Source organism: Stegodyphus dumicola, chromosome X2, assembly GCF_044657685.1.
Source record: "Stegodyphus dumicola isolate Sdum_Otavi_A_Nest chromosome X2, ASM4465768v1".
Lineage (NCBI taxonomy): Eukaryota > Metazoa > Arthropoda > Arachnida > Araneae > Eresidae > Stegodyphus > Stegodyphus dumicola.
Window position 1 is genome coordinate 192,554,197 of NC_140781.1, and position 15,477 is coordinate 192,569,673.

Consider the following 15,477-nt stretch of genomic DNA (forward strand, 5'->3'; position numbering starts at 1 on the left):
TTTCGCATTTTCACGTCTCCAGCATCAGAAATTCTAATGGCTCTAGGAATTCCAAGCCACGATATTATTGTAATCTATGCCATTTAAAAATCACTGGGGATTATTTATAATATACTTTTATTCTACATAATAAACAATTTAGTTTTGTTTGATGTTATCCTAGAACGAAATGATCATTCTGTAACCAAACTAGGCGAGCTGCTATTAAAGCAATTCATGCTATCAACATTTGAGCTCACTCAAGTAGTTTTTAAAGTCTAATTGCTGAAATAAACCATAGATTGTGAAACAGAAATATGAGCTACACACAAAGAATACTATTCCCCATGATCCATTGAGACCATCACCTCATAGAAAGAAAGCTAGAAATTTCGGCTTGAATTGCGAAGCAGTTGATCTTTACGGTAGTTCTTACATTCATGCTCTTACATATTTGCTTTTATACAGATCTGTAGTTTTACTAACATCTATGACTATTTTGTTGCGTATATGTAGTTACCTATAACTTGTCCCTGAACTAACACTAGGGCATATAAATAAAAATTTATTCCCCTTTTGAAACAAATGCATTTATGTTTCACAAATATATTTATTAGGAAAATTTTATTTTGTTACTCATTTTTAAAATTTTCTTATTATGCCAATGTCTTGAATTTATGAATATATGTATAATCATCTTCCAAAGATCCATGTCTGGGAATTATCTTGAAACTGACGAAGAATCAACAAGACCAAATCCGCCTTCTCAGATATCTACTATTCTAAGTTGATTTGAAAAACTAACTCGGGAGAAAGTAAACACCCACTCTTCGAAACTAGTTAGAACTGACGTAGATGTTCTCTTATCTATTGACTATGTTGCTATGGTAACTGAGTACGCACATAGCCTACTCAGCAAGACGCCTCACCATTTCTTTCCTTCTTGCTGTCAATGGTTCTCTTAACTTCACGTGAGAACATGAATCGGATACAAATTACGCATATTTCAGGCGACGAAGATGCCATTCAGCAGAAGTGAAATAGATAACGGGGGAAAAAAAAGATGACTCGCAGAATTCATTAACATAATCAATGGTGTTTTTCAAAAATGACTGGTTTTTTTATGCGAGTGAAATATCGAGATAAATGCACTCGATAATTGAAATGTAGCAATATAAAAGAAATTGATTTAAAAAATGCGATAAGTAGTTATAAGTGCTTGTTTTGAAGCATGTATTTTGAAACATCACTTTTTATGCATCACGGGATGAACCTTTTTATACTTTATAAGGAAATTTTCCTCATTTTCATTCTTGTTAGCCTGGTTTATGATTACACAAAATAAATTACTAGTGTCGTTTATATTAAATCAAGACACCGCAATATAATGATATGTGGGCACAATAAAAAAAATTTGAATCTAAAACTCAGATAAAAAGCAAAGAAAGGAAAGTTGATTTTTTTACCATGAAAATATCCCTTTACCAAAGGTTTCTAACGATTGTGTGCTAAAGTAATACTTAATAACTACTAACTGAAGTGCACAAAAGTAATGGTAATTTGTAGTAAAATAATCCGTACATAACAAAATGTTAGAATTTCCTTCTTAACTTTTATGTAAATTTAGTAGAAACAGGTAGTTGTCGGCCTTTACGCCAATTCTCAGATATATTTGCATTTATATGCATTTGGGTTTGTTAGATGTAGTTGGCTACTTTGTTATGCATTTGTGGTTACCTTAAACAGTCGATGAACTAATAGTGGAAAAAATAAATAAAAATTTTATTCATTATTTAAGTAGGTATAGTACCTACTTTCAGGAAAATATTTAGCAGAAAGTACTAACGTTTTCTGCTAAGCTATTTTATATTTTGTTGTACAAGATCACTACTCTTAGACTTCTAAATATTTTAATGATCATTTTCAGCAGAAGATATATACGATGATTGCTATATTCTGCAAAGGGGAATCAGCATGCATTTTGACATGTTATGCATTTCTTTTATGATCTCAGTTCACTTACGTGATCCAGTTTCAAAATGTTTTTGAAAATTGTTTAAATAAACACATTTATATAAAATTACAGGCATTGCTCAAGGTGAATTATTAATTGTTTATAGTATTTTTAACTATACGGTAAAAATGATCCATTCTTAAAGTGGAAGAAAAAAGCTCTGTTAATCACATTAAGTTAGGTCCAAAATGGATATTATGGTAGAAGAAAGACCCCAAATCAAGGCTGTTCAAAGTTTATGAATATTCTTCTTTTAAGCAAGAGAGAGTGAAAGATAGTAAATATGACACACAAGAAAAATATTTCATTTATATTATTTTAGAAGTCAGAACTTATTAGAAAAGATAAGAAAATATTTATGCAAAGTGCTTTATAAATGCGGAAAGAAATATTTAATGATTAAATTAAAAGGCAAATGGGATGAGACCATTAACACATAAATTTCATCTTTTAGGATAAGAAGAATAAGAACTGTGTGAAACTTTTCAAAACCTTCATGCATACTTATCTAAGCATTTTTTTATAAATGAAGTTATCGCATTATGCTTTGGCGGTTTCCTCAGGGGGGGATATTAAAATGGCATCAGGGATTAATATAACTTCACGAAATGTAGTGCACTGCGTTCTAGATTGCAGAGTAGGGAAGCAGTTTAGCTTATGTGACCATAATGTTTCAGCGAAAACTATTAAAGTAACCTTTTCAAATCGCTATTTAAAAAATAAGTGCTTTTCTTTGCATTAGTGATAGAAATCTTCAGGAAGCAGTTCAGGTATAAAGTAAACTGTGTAAGAAATAAAATCCAGTTGCTTGAAATCAGTATAGTTACAGCTAATTTTATACACAGTCTATAATGAATGAAAACTTTACAAAGAACTGAAATTCAAAATATAATGGGCTAATAGTCCAGTTCAAGATATAATGGACTGGTCTGTTGCGAAATAATTTAACTAGTTAGCGAAAAACTGTCTCTTTTTTTTCTTAATAGAAACAAATTAATGGTTTTATATAAGGCTAAAAATCTAAGGAAATATTGCATTTTCTATTGCGTGTTTTTGTGGTGTAAATGGTTAGCAAGTCCGTCTAACAAATGGAAAATTCGCGGGCTCTCATCACGGCAGCGGCAAAGATGATACTTCACATATATTTCCTTCTCGAAAAACCTATTAAAATAAATAAATTAATCAAAAAAGCTCTAAAATTTGATGGTAGTTAGAATCATTTAATTGCTGTTAAATTTTGATACCGTAAGCTACATCTGTATTATCTATGTAAACAATAAACGCTTCTGACGTTTGCATAGGATCTAGAATGTAAGAGGTGCGTAGCTTCAACCTATATTATCCTGCGGAATGCTATTTATGAGCTAAAGAGTATCATAGCAACCATCTGGGCTTGATGCCGTCCTCAAGGGTGATCTGGAGTAAGGTTAAAAGGTCTGATAATATACATAGAAATATTTCTGCTCTCACTCACTGCGCTCAAAATCATTTCCATGATTTTCCTTTATATGTTAATGAAAGCAGAAATAAAATAAATAATGAGTGAAATAAATATCACAAAAATTTGATACTGCTAAATCATATTCTAGCAGAATAGTTAAAATAGATTCGTTTATATATGGTTGTGTAACACGTTTTTATTGCTTAATGAAACAATCACTGATGAAAGTTTGTGTTTTATTTTTATTTAATTCCAGTTTCCCTTAAAAGGCATTAGAGGAGAAGAAATAAATTCCAAGTAGTTCAACTGACATAATAAATAAATATTTTATGTATAAAACTAAGTATAACTCATTGTAAAATCTGGAAATACATTACATTGAATTTCTCATCAAACATATATAGAAACTGGGCAGTCCATTATATCTGTTGACGAAATAATTTAACTAGTTATAGGAAAATTGTTTCTTTTTTTCTTAATAGAAAGACATGAATGATTTATAAATTACAGATTTATAAATTCAGCCTTATAAATCCAAATTATTTGGTTTACTTTCCTAAATATGATAGAAGTAAGCAATTCGAAAAATACGGCCTTCATGCATGAAATAAATAACAGTCTTTAAACTAATATAGGATTAGCTTAAACCACCTTATATTAGATGCTTTATGAAAAGTTTATGAACCACGCCTTACAGTAGCACAAAACTAAGGTAGCTTTCTTAACCGCTGAATCAAGGATTTTCTGCCTTACAATTACGGCTAAAACAGAAGTTGGTAAATATTTGCATCTGGTAAAACCAAGTGGATTGTTTGACTTTCACGAACACTTTGAGAACTAACATTTATTTTACTAGAGTTGAAATTTGTTCTCAGAGCTTCAGCGAGGGTCAGATTTTCCTAAAGGCTTATTACTACGACTTTGGTCTCAGCTTTTAACAGTAATTGCGAAGGCAAAAGGATATTAAAGCTCCATTTTATTGCATTGGTATTCTTAATAATTAAAAGTATCAGGTTTATATCATGGTCTTGAAAACCGGATTTTATATGTACTTTTTTTACTCGGAAGATTTCTAAAATTCACACTCGGTTTTTCTTGACACTCGCAAAGATGAGAAAAGTAGTGGGTTATCACAAGAGAAACTGTTTACCTATTAGATGTGAAAATATCACTAAGAAATGTATATGAAATATAAATTGAATTCATAATCTGTTTTTGAACATAGTATATCTCAAGAAATAAATGGTAATTTGTTCAACTGAAAAGTAATCGATTATGGTAACAGAAATCTTGCGGATTTTGGTTATAGTCTTATTTACATTTCAAGTTACATCGTGACGCACATTCTTCAGGATGTGGCTACCAAACGTTTTGGTATCTCTAGATCACGTTCTCGAAGATATCTTTTCATGCAACTTCGAGAACCTTCAGTGTTACGCAGTTTTTAGTACTACATAGAGTTCCAGTGTTATACAGATTACTTATGACTGTCTATTACATCTTTAACAATGCTGTATTTGCCCACAATGTGTTTTAAAGAACTTCCTCCCTCTCGTTTTTCAAAAGAAAGTTGGATTTATATATTTTCTCCCCATTGAATATACAACAACAAGTTCCTATTAAAGCGTAGGCGTGAATTTAGGTAATACTGCTAGCAGATTTAGTTATTGAAACACATTTGATTTTATCACATCAGTTAAAATTTAATTTATTACAGATTACTGTACTTTCATGTGACACTCGTACAGTTAGTTTATTTACTCCATGATCCTGAGTATTTATGAGGTATAAAATATTTCTAAATTCCACGATAGATATAAACGATGATTTACGTTCAGCTTAACGAATTGTATCTTTCTTTGTGTATAATCTTTGCTACTCTTGGTGAGAAATTAACAGTTTTGAAGGTTTTTGATTAAGAGACTAGAAATGTGAAAGACGAGAAATGATGATTATAGGATTTGAGTAATATTAAGTAAGCTATATATCGGGTTTATAACAGTTGGCTGCACTACTTATTGTTATGTGCTGCTTTAATATTATAAGATTAATTATTAAAGTTATATTATTTTTGCCTTGAGTCTTACTTTAAGTAAGAGAGCATACAAGGTAAAGCTTTGCCCCTTAGTATTGTTATAATAATTCAATTTTTAAAAAAGTTTTTCTTATTTTAATGGTTTCCTATTTTTATTTTTTACAGCAAGAAGCAAATAAGTTACATTATTTTACATTATACAAGCAGGAAAATGAGATTATACACTTTTCTTTAATCTTATCTAATAACTTGAGTTTAGATTTATTTCGATGTGAGTTTTAGATAATTTCTTTACGTGAAATGTGCGGTTAAAGGATAATTAGTGTAATCTTGGCGGGGTAGTTATTAATTAAAATAAAAACTAGTTTTTCAATTTAAGTTTCCCATAAAGTAATTATAGGAGTTTTAAAATAAGTCAGCAATTTAGAGATAGCAGGCTTTGAATATTTCCATCGGTTAACTAATAGTAGCTACTAATCAGTAATTCATACCTATTACATACAGAATGTGTAGAATTGAATGTTCATAAGAATAAAATATTTGATAAAGCATCATTTTCCTTGCGAGTGACTTGCTTTTTGCTGATGATCGCTTCTTTAAAGGGTTTCATAATTTGTATGTGAGACCTCATAATAGAATCTAGTCTATAATTCAGAAACTAAAAATTGAATTGAAATATTTTTTTTAAAATTTTAATAGGGAGAAACGGACAAAATAGTTGATCAGTGGTAATTTCATCATGTCTGTGAGACCTGATGGTAAAATCTAGTTTATAATTCAGAATTAACTGTAAATCATATTGAAACAAATTTTTTTATCTTACTAGGGAAGAAACGGATAAAATAGTTCATCATGTTTGTAGGACCTGATGGTAAAGTCTAGTTTAGCGGAGTGTTATTGATATACTGTTATAGAAGAAGAATCCTTTAGACAATTTTCCTCGTTTCAAAGATGGCAGGCTAGCAGGGATTTATTATACTGACTAATCTTAATCTAAATTGTTTTATTATCTATGGTATGAGTAATTTGCATTTACTAGAATACGTGGAAGGTATACTATCATCTCACACTATTAAAGACAAATTGCTTACTTCAATCAAAATTCATTGATAAACAGGAACTAAAATCAACAAGCAAAGGTACAATGAAGTACCACTTAACTATACAAACATCGTACAATTACTTTATCTTTTCTGCGCGTATCAGGATGATGCCGTAGGATAGACAGCTGAAAGTGTAACCTTCTCTAAGCAGCTGCTAAAAGTAAAATGATGCATAAAACTCGCAATTTAGACGCATTACGACTGAGAAAAAATAATAGGTGCTCGGCGCATGGCCGTTCACTTATAAGGTATTTTCTCCTTCCTTTCTTTATGCCTTCGTGGTGTAATGGTTAGCACACTCGGCGCGTATTCGAGAGGTCCGAGGCTCGAGTACCGGCGAGGGTATTTTCATGTTTCCTGCATCAAAATAACCTAATGACTGTGCACAGTTTCAGACATAGTTCAAAAACTGAGGTTTTTCTTGTTCTGTAATATTAAGAGCATGGCGAGTTTACATGAATAGTTGAAAAAGAAAGAATGATAGGGCAAACTGCAAGGGATAAGCAGCTTTGAAATGTCGTGTTCTTCGAAGAGTTAGTCTTAACGTATATAGCATATAACATGACATCTTATCTCACGTGACCACTTAATCAATCTGCAGATGGACTTTGCAGCGCTCGTTTCACTGTATGGGCTACAAGAGCCGAATATCTAAGAGATTACTATTTCTTACTGCATGCTACAGTGCTCAGTGTCTTGCATGGTATACACAACACTATGACTCCACCATCCATGATTAGAAGGGAATAGCCTGAAGTGATGAATATCGATTAAGATTGCGTCATACTGATGGTTGGTGAAGAGTATGACGCCATATCCATGAAACATGTTTCCTGCATGCAAGATTGAAATTGTATAACGTCATGGTTACTCAGTGATTGTCACAGGTGTTTTCTCTTGACACTGCTTGGGAACTTTGATACTTGTACTAAGTACCCTCATTATATTTACAGGAGGAGAACGATCAAGTGATTACTTATATCCCTCGATGTCTTGATGCCAACCAGATGCAGATGGATTGATCCAGCAGGACAATTGCTTTTGTAACAAATTCCTTTGGCTATCACCAGGTTCGATAAGCATTTCACTCAAATCTTCGTGCTGAAATAACCACAGAAAGACCTGAACTTCAATAACATTGAACATATTTGGGATACTCTGGAAAGAGTCGTCCATCACCGGTTTTCTTAACATTTTTATAGGAAGAACACGTTTAACACTCCAAACCTCTGAAAAATTTGGACAGTTTTTTTACTTCCAAAATTCATGCATCGCCTTTTAGTAGCCGTTATCAAGGCCAAAGGAGTGTCATCTCTTTACTAATTAGATATCTGGGGTAATGCACTGTATTAAATAACAGTATTTAGCACGAAAATGGAAGACACATTTTGTACTTGAAGATCAAGACGAAATAAAACTTATCTCACGTACACTTATTTTAATAACTAGTTCTTAATTTCTGCATACATAAAACTACAAGTATATATGCACAAAACTGGAATATAAATTTATTTTTAACTACGTCACAATTTCTTTGCTCTTTATTTTGTTTCATTATTGAGTTTAAATAAACCTCTTCAAATAGAGGATATAAAATCTTGCAGAAAAATGATGAATACTTAAACTGCAAGAGGAGGAAGAAGAGCTTCCATCTAAACAGAGCACGACATTATAGTATTAAAAATTTCCTTTCAAATATTTTGATGATTTTGGCAATTTAAAACTGTTGCTAATTAGTTATTGACTAAAAACGGCACATGGAAACTTTTTTCTTTTTCACTTAAAAGCCTGAAATACGTTTTTGCTTAATTAGTAGGGAATTTCTATGCACCAGCGCTTAATTAAAATTTCCTCGGATTTACTTTTAGCTTGGAAACAGGTTACAATTTTGAACACGGCATAAAGTCAAGAACTATTTTAAGAACAGCAGACTCAGGATTTTTAATATTTCTTTTCTTTGAAATTATTGTGAATAAAGAAGAAATATTAAATATATTATAATACTTCCCGTGAAAAATTTGTTCTACTGCAGTGACAGAATAGATGACTTTTATGTGAACTAATAACAGTGCAAAATAGATTATGATCTGAGACTTTTCTTTAGTTTTATGAAAAGTGTGTCTAAACTAATCACTATTAGTGATAAGTTCGCAAGCAGCCAACTTAAGTTTTTCACTGGAAATCAATACAGTAGGATACATACGATCATCAAAATGTTTACTCGCTTAAAATGGTTCAACTGGTTTTATGTTTAATGTGATTAGTAAACAGAAAAGTTTTCATTTCGTTTCCACAAAAGGTATTGTTATAGAAGGAATAAAAGAATAACAAATATATTAATTTTGTTTCGGATAAAATAAAACAAAAGAAAATAAGAAATTTGAATATATGTGCGCATATGACAAAGTAAGCGAAGTTTATTTGACAAGGGAGATATATCTTCGTGCAGAACTTTCTAAGGAAAGCTGATTAATATTTACGTTACTTGTAGGAAAAACTACAAAACCATCTATGCAACTAATTTGTTTGTAAGGATTTGAAGCCGATTTGATTATTATGGCGAAGCATCCGAGGGCTATCTGCCTAATGGAAGGGATGCTTCCGTGGAGGACTCCGTAAGTGAAAATGATTCATACTTACGTTAGATATGGAGGAAACCTCAAACACTCTGTAAGGAATCTTATCTTAATTAATCAGTTATGATTTCAGCCTTTACTACAACTTCTTCTTTATATATTCCTCGTCAGAGCAATGAATACCTAAGCTGAGGGTTGGGGTTTGAGTTAGAGAGTGTTTCTGATATCGCGTTAGGCTCCTACCAGCTCTAACAGTTGTAGTTACTCGGTTTTGCGATTTCTCGCTGCCGATACTTTGATTTTAATGTGCCGATAGAATAACTGAACCAGCTTCTAGTATGGTATTTAACTGCGTATACTTTGACTGCTGCTGAACATTTAATTTAAATTTGACTGTTATATTTATTTGCACAAGTTGTGGTTATTGTAGCACAAAAACATGCACTTGTTTTTTTAGTTCTGTTTAAAAAACTTTGTATTCATAGTTCCGTTTAAATAAAAACTTTATGCTTGTAGTTCTGTTTAAATAAAAACTTTATGTTTATTTCTGTTGAAATAAAACTTTATGTTTCTAGTTCTGTTTAAATATGCTCCAGACATAGCTTCTGTTGTTCCCAGACATAACTTTAACTCGCTCCAATAGGACCTAAGTAGCTTTGCCAGACCAAGCGATATGTCATAACTCTCATGCTGACAGCCCGTTCCTCAGGATATGAATCAGAGTCGAACCAGAATCGTCCTCAGGATATGAACTTTTAGTGGTCTTAAGCGGGCGGTCACTGACAGACCAATAATGGTTGAATTAGGTTCCTTTTTCAATTTTATTATTATACTGTATTTGTATTGACAAAACTGACCCATAAAGCAAATCAATGACCAAATATTCGACTGAAAAACTTATAGCATCTACAGTTATTTAAATAGCAAAGTTATATTGTACATCGCTCAAAGAATATGATACCTTTTATTCAAGAAGAAATCCGTTTTAAAACCTTTTAAAATACACACAGGCTTTCTCAGGAAATTAATTCTAATTTGAGCGTCAAACCAGTGTAATGCTATGATTACGAGCTTGTCTTACATTTATTAATGTAATATTCCCCCAGTCGTGGGTAAACTGCAAAGCAATCTCTTAGGTACTAATTATTCTTGCAAATTTTCTCTCGTCTAATTCTCGAACCAAAGATATGCAACTAAAGGATTCAACGCAAAGTTCCTGCGAAACACTTCGCATCTTCTAACTGAAACAGAATAATTATGCATCTGGTTTCGGAATCTTGGTACTGCGAGATGGAAGCCTGATATTCTTTAACATAACTCAATCAATGAAATCTCCTGTTTTGAACCTAGTTTATTATACCTTTTGCTGCAGGACTTTTAGTCAAATAAACTAGAGCTATGTAAATAATACCGTAGGAATACTTCTTTACCAGTTTTATTATTTAAAATGATTAGAAAAATTTATTGATTTAGTTTCATACTAGAATAGTTCCCAGTTGTCGAATAATACTTATTTGCAATATCTAAAATTTAGGCAAGCAAGAGCAATAGAGTTAGAACTTTTAATTGAAAGAAGTATTTCCTCTTGCTTACAAACATTTTCTTTTTACATGTGTTACTGATATAAAGCGTCATTCATCGTCCTACTTTATTTACCGATGAAAAAATGAAAAGTAATAAAACTTTTTATACCTATTATTCAGGTTTGATTGAAATATTAAACAAATTAAACATTTTTAAAGTACGAAAAGTAGAATAAAGATGAATGCTGTAAGACAAAGCTTAAATTTTTAAATAAAACTGAAATTGCTGCTTCATTTGTTGTTGCAAGAATGTTAAAACCGAAAATTAGTTTTTTAAAGAAGTGCATAATATTTTAAAAATACAACTGCTATGCATATTTTTATTCATATTATGATTTCACTGTAAAAAGATGATTCCTTTCCTAATAAATTGAAATATTGCTGTAATTCTTGTTCTCTTGCATTAACATTCTTAAAGGTTACTTGCATAGTGTTCATAGAACGTTCGAGCTGTGAGCAACACGAATCCACCATTTCATAGAGCGTATATTATCAAGAATATCTGATAATTTGTACTCGAAATATGAAGCTATATCAGCTGATGAACAGCACTGTACATGGAGCTTTGAATCCTGGTTGGACTATCAACTAGAAATAAATTATCTATGAAACTTTATCATGTTTTTAATAATCATTATTTTAGAAAAGGCTTAATGCATTTTACGAATAATTATTATTTCCAAAACGTAAGAAGAGTTTTCTTAAGAATAATATTTCAGTCCTTTGACCAAAACGTAAAAGCAATTCGATTGAAATTTAACTTTTAGAATAATATACTTGCATAAAATATTCAAAAATCAAACATGTAGAAAGACTGAATGTTTTACTTCTAGCTATATCTTTAAAACATATTGCAAATGCCTGCAAGTCATCATTTCTGCCTCTTACTGTTTTTTTAAATTTTATTTCCTCCATCCTCTTTAATTTGCTAAACTAAAAAGTACACTTCTTTTTTCACATCTGTCTCTTTAGGAAAAAAATAAGTGACTGATTTTAATAGCCCATTTTGTTCCTAAATTATTCTGATGTTCCTTTTGGTCTTTATTTATTATTTTACTTCCCACATTACCGCAGATATTACAGTGAAGAACTCCGTAAAACATTAAGACATATTTGCTTAATGAATACAATAAAAAAGTCATAATACAGTGTTAAAATATGTTGATAATTATGATGTATTGTATGTTGGAAGGAGTTAGTAGTCATGCGCAAATACTACACGGTTAATTAGTCTAATGTTTTAAATGCTTATTAATATTCTTGTTATGATGTGTGTTGAATTCCTTTCTTTTTTTATTACATATATTTTTCTGCTTATAATTTTTCTCTCGAGATACTTATCTTCCCGAGTTTTTTCAAAGCAACGTTTTGAATAATGCTCAGATTTCAAAATAAAATAAGTAATATACAAATGAGTTTTAATTTTCATTGTTTCTGGTGCGAGGCAGAGCTTTTTTAATATTTTCAGTTCAAAAGCCCTTGCTTGTAGTGTCAGGACTACTATTCTTTCTAATTGCCTTGGGAAACATTACTGGAGCCCTGAGTAGGAACAATGTTCGTGTGTGCGTAGAAAAGAGACAACACAAATAAGAAGGGTTAACTTTGTCCTTTATTTCTCAGAGCGTTCAGCAGCTCCCGTACTTTGGGATACGCACTTTTGGTCCAAAACGTAGAAAATAAGAAATAAACTAACTTAATAAGAAATAAAATGCTTTACAGAGACTATTAAAGCAAAGACTGGCCTTTTGACACTACGTATGAATTGAGCGAAATGAAAATACTAGAATACGTCTTAGTAATATTCAACTAAGTTCCGGACTTAAAGGCAGACATAAATTGACTGAAAAGCACACGAGTGGCAATGCAGCAAAAAGGCTGTTTCCTTCTCTTGGCTAGAAGCAATTTCTTAAATACCTATACAGTTTGCAACCTTATTAGCATAAACAATTCTTACTCGCAGTTATTCTGGCCGGAAATGGAAACTAAGAGAGGATAGCAAAGTCTTAAAATAAAATAAACGTTAGTAAAACTTAAAATCTTTATCGTATGTGTATATACACAGAAGGGATTTTGAGCTGCTCTTCTTTCAAAATCAATATTTCATGTTTGTATGAAAATAATTCCGTGGAAATATGTCAAGATATATCCTTGATTTTCTTCAACCTTTACGTAGTTGTTCATGTGGTTGCATGAAAATTTAACATTCTAAAATGCAACTAAAGCACATAATGTACCATAGTTTTGCGTTGTGCCATACGCTGTAAGCGTACGCGTAATGTAAATAATATTTTTTAAGCCTTTTGTGAAGAATTATTCAATATAATAAGCAACTGCATTGAGGTTTTCCCATCGCCACTATTTATTCAGTTAGAATTATTTTAGAGAATATGTCTAACAGCATGTAAATTAAAAAAAAAAACTAATCTTAGCTAAAACTTTCATTAAATTGTGAAGCCATTATCAAATAAAAAAAATTGAAAGGATTTACAAAATAATTCTCAAATGTAAAAAATATTTGTGGCTTAATTGCTTTTCGAAATGAACATCTGCAAATTTAATGGTAGGGTTTATTTTTTTTTCAGAACCGAATACCTAAATAGAGAATAATTACATAACCTTAAGGGAGATTCGTATTTACCATCTTCTTCAGATTTATGACCTCACGCTGCATTTGTGCAATCTCGTTAATAATAAATAAAACAGGAAAAAGTGGTATGCGAAAACAAGTAAACAGCACGTCTCATGCAAAATCTTCGAGCACCCAATTACTGCTTGACGTAGGCTTTGGTTTCCCTTGCCAACAGATCGATGAGTAAATATACTCAATGCCTAAGGAAACATTTGATTCCAGTCTAGGTTTCTCATCTCCAATTTTTCATCTTCTGCACATCCAACCCCGAAAGAAAAAAAGATGAATTCAAGACAGTGTCTGGATTAATGAAAGGTGGTATAGCCTTAAAAATTTACTTCGTGCAAAATTGTATTTTCATATATTAAGTCTTGAAAGGATAGAATCTGAAAAGACATGAATTGACTCTGTTTTAGTACTATTAAGTTTTATTCCTAATATAATTGGAAATAACTAATTACTGAATCGCTAAAATTATCGAGAATAAAAGCAAAGTTAGTAACTTCGCGACATGAAATTACTCACTGCATTATGAATCGGAAAGGCTGTGTCATAGTAATAGTTTTCTGTACAATGCAAATGCTACTGGAAGCTATGACGAAGTTTAAAAAAAAAGACAGTTGGTGATTTATAGTACCTCAAATGAAATAAATATATTTTTCCTTTCCCAGTTTACAGAGAAATGAATGCAAAAACGTGTACCATTTTCTTTGGCCAAGTATGCTGTGTGTTGTTACACACAGCTTAAAATTAATTTAAGAAATTTTAAAAAGTTATAAAAAAAAGAACTCAATTCTGCTTGTTTTTTTTTGTATTTAACATATACACTAGAATGTTTAAAATGTTATTATTAGATTAGTTGAATACCGATATCATAGATTAAACTTTTACAACACCATATTCCTAAGCAGGGTGGTTTAACAATAATTTCTGCCACAATAAAGAGTTTTAATTATTTATACAGTTTCTTTCATTATTAAAACAATATTCTAAACAAACAAAGGAAATTTCTAGCATGCATAATAGCGTGATTTGTTTTTAGTTAATAAGTTGAAAACCTTTTATTAAAAATTTCAGATAACTTTATGGAGAAAACTATGTTTATAAAAACTGCCTAACATTAATTACGCGAAGCTGACTGCTATGCAGTTGGATTCCGCTTCTAATCCCACATAAGTCATGCATATTTGTGAAGTTGCTATTTAGAAAATGTTGCTCTCCATGATGTTTGTGAAAGTAAAAAGAAGCAGCAGTGGATTTTATGTCTCGGTAAATTCTCAGTCAGAAAATGAGGAGTGAATGCGCAAAATGTTACTCTGTTGCAAGTGTCTAAGACTTTAGGCTAGTCACAAGTACGTACACTTTCATGAGCTCGTTCATATGGGGTGTTATTCTCATATATATGATATACAATATTGACATCACGGAAGTTAAATACGCAGGATGGAATACGAAAATTAATATTGTCCACTAGGAAATCACAAAAGGAGCTGACTTCTTCCAAATGTCTGTACATTTCCGGTTTCATGAGGAAAACATTAATTTTTCTTTCATCGCAAGCTAAAACGGCAGCTGTGAAAGGTAGTTCGAACCGAGCCTGCGGATTTTAGCTTCCCTGTATTTGTTTAAATAGGTTCTAGGCTAGGAATAAGATGAAAATGAAACACAAAATAGGAAAACTCATCGCGAATGATATCGAAGCCTAATGGAGCGGTAATACTACTATGAGAAAAATAGCTAAAATCCGGTTTTGTGACGCGTTTTTTATTTAATCACTTTTATCGAGGAAAGGGTTTGTTTGCGGGATGGATGTACAACATGATTCAAATTTCTTAAAATGCTTTGGTATCTTCGCTAGATTTGAATTTCAGGCTTTGAGCTTTCACTTTGATTTGCCGAGAAGTAAATGGAAAAAATGGAAAGAGAAAGAAAGCGGGTTGTTTCGTTGAATAATGAATGAGGATTCGAAGAAAGACTTTCTAACGTTAGAGTCTTTTTTTTCTTGTCGGTTTGAACTACTTTCATTTTATCAAAGAAATGGAAATTCAAACAGGATGGAAGAGATTAAAGGTTGAAGAATGAGGAAGTTTCACTCCAGTATCACAAAAAAGAAGTGA

General features: G+C 31.5%; 1 protein-coding gene across 1 annotated transcript in view; it reads right to left on the reverse strand.

Moving 5' to 3' along the window:
- Positions 1-15,477, reverse strand: part of LOC146992998 (xibalbin-1-like) — an 88,503-nt gene that overhangs the window by 15,995 nt on the left and 57,031 nt on the right. The window lies entirely within an intron of this gene.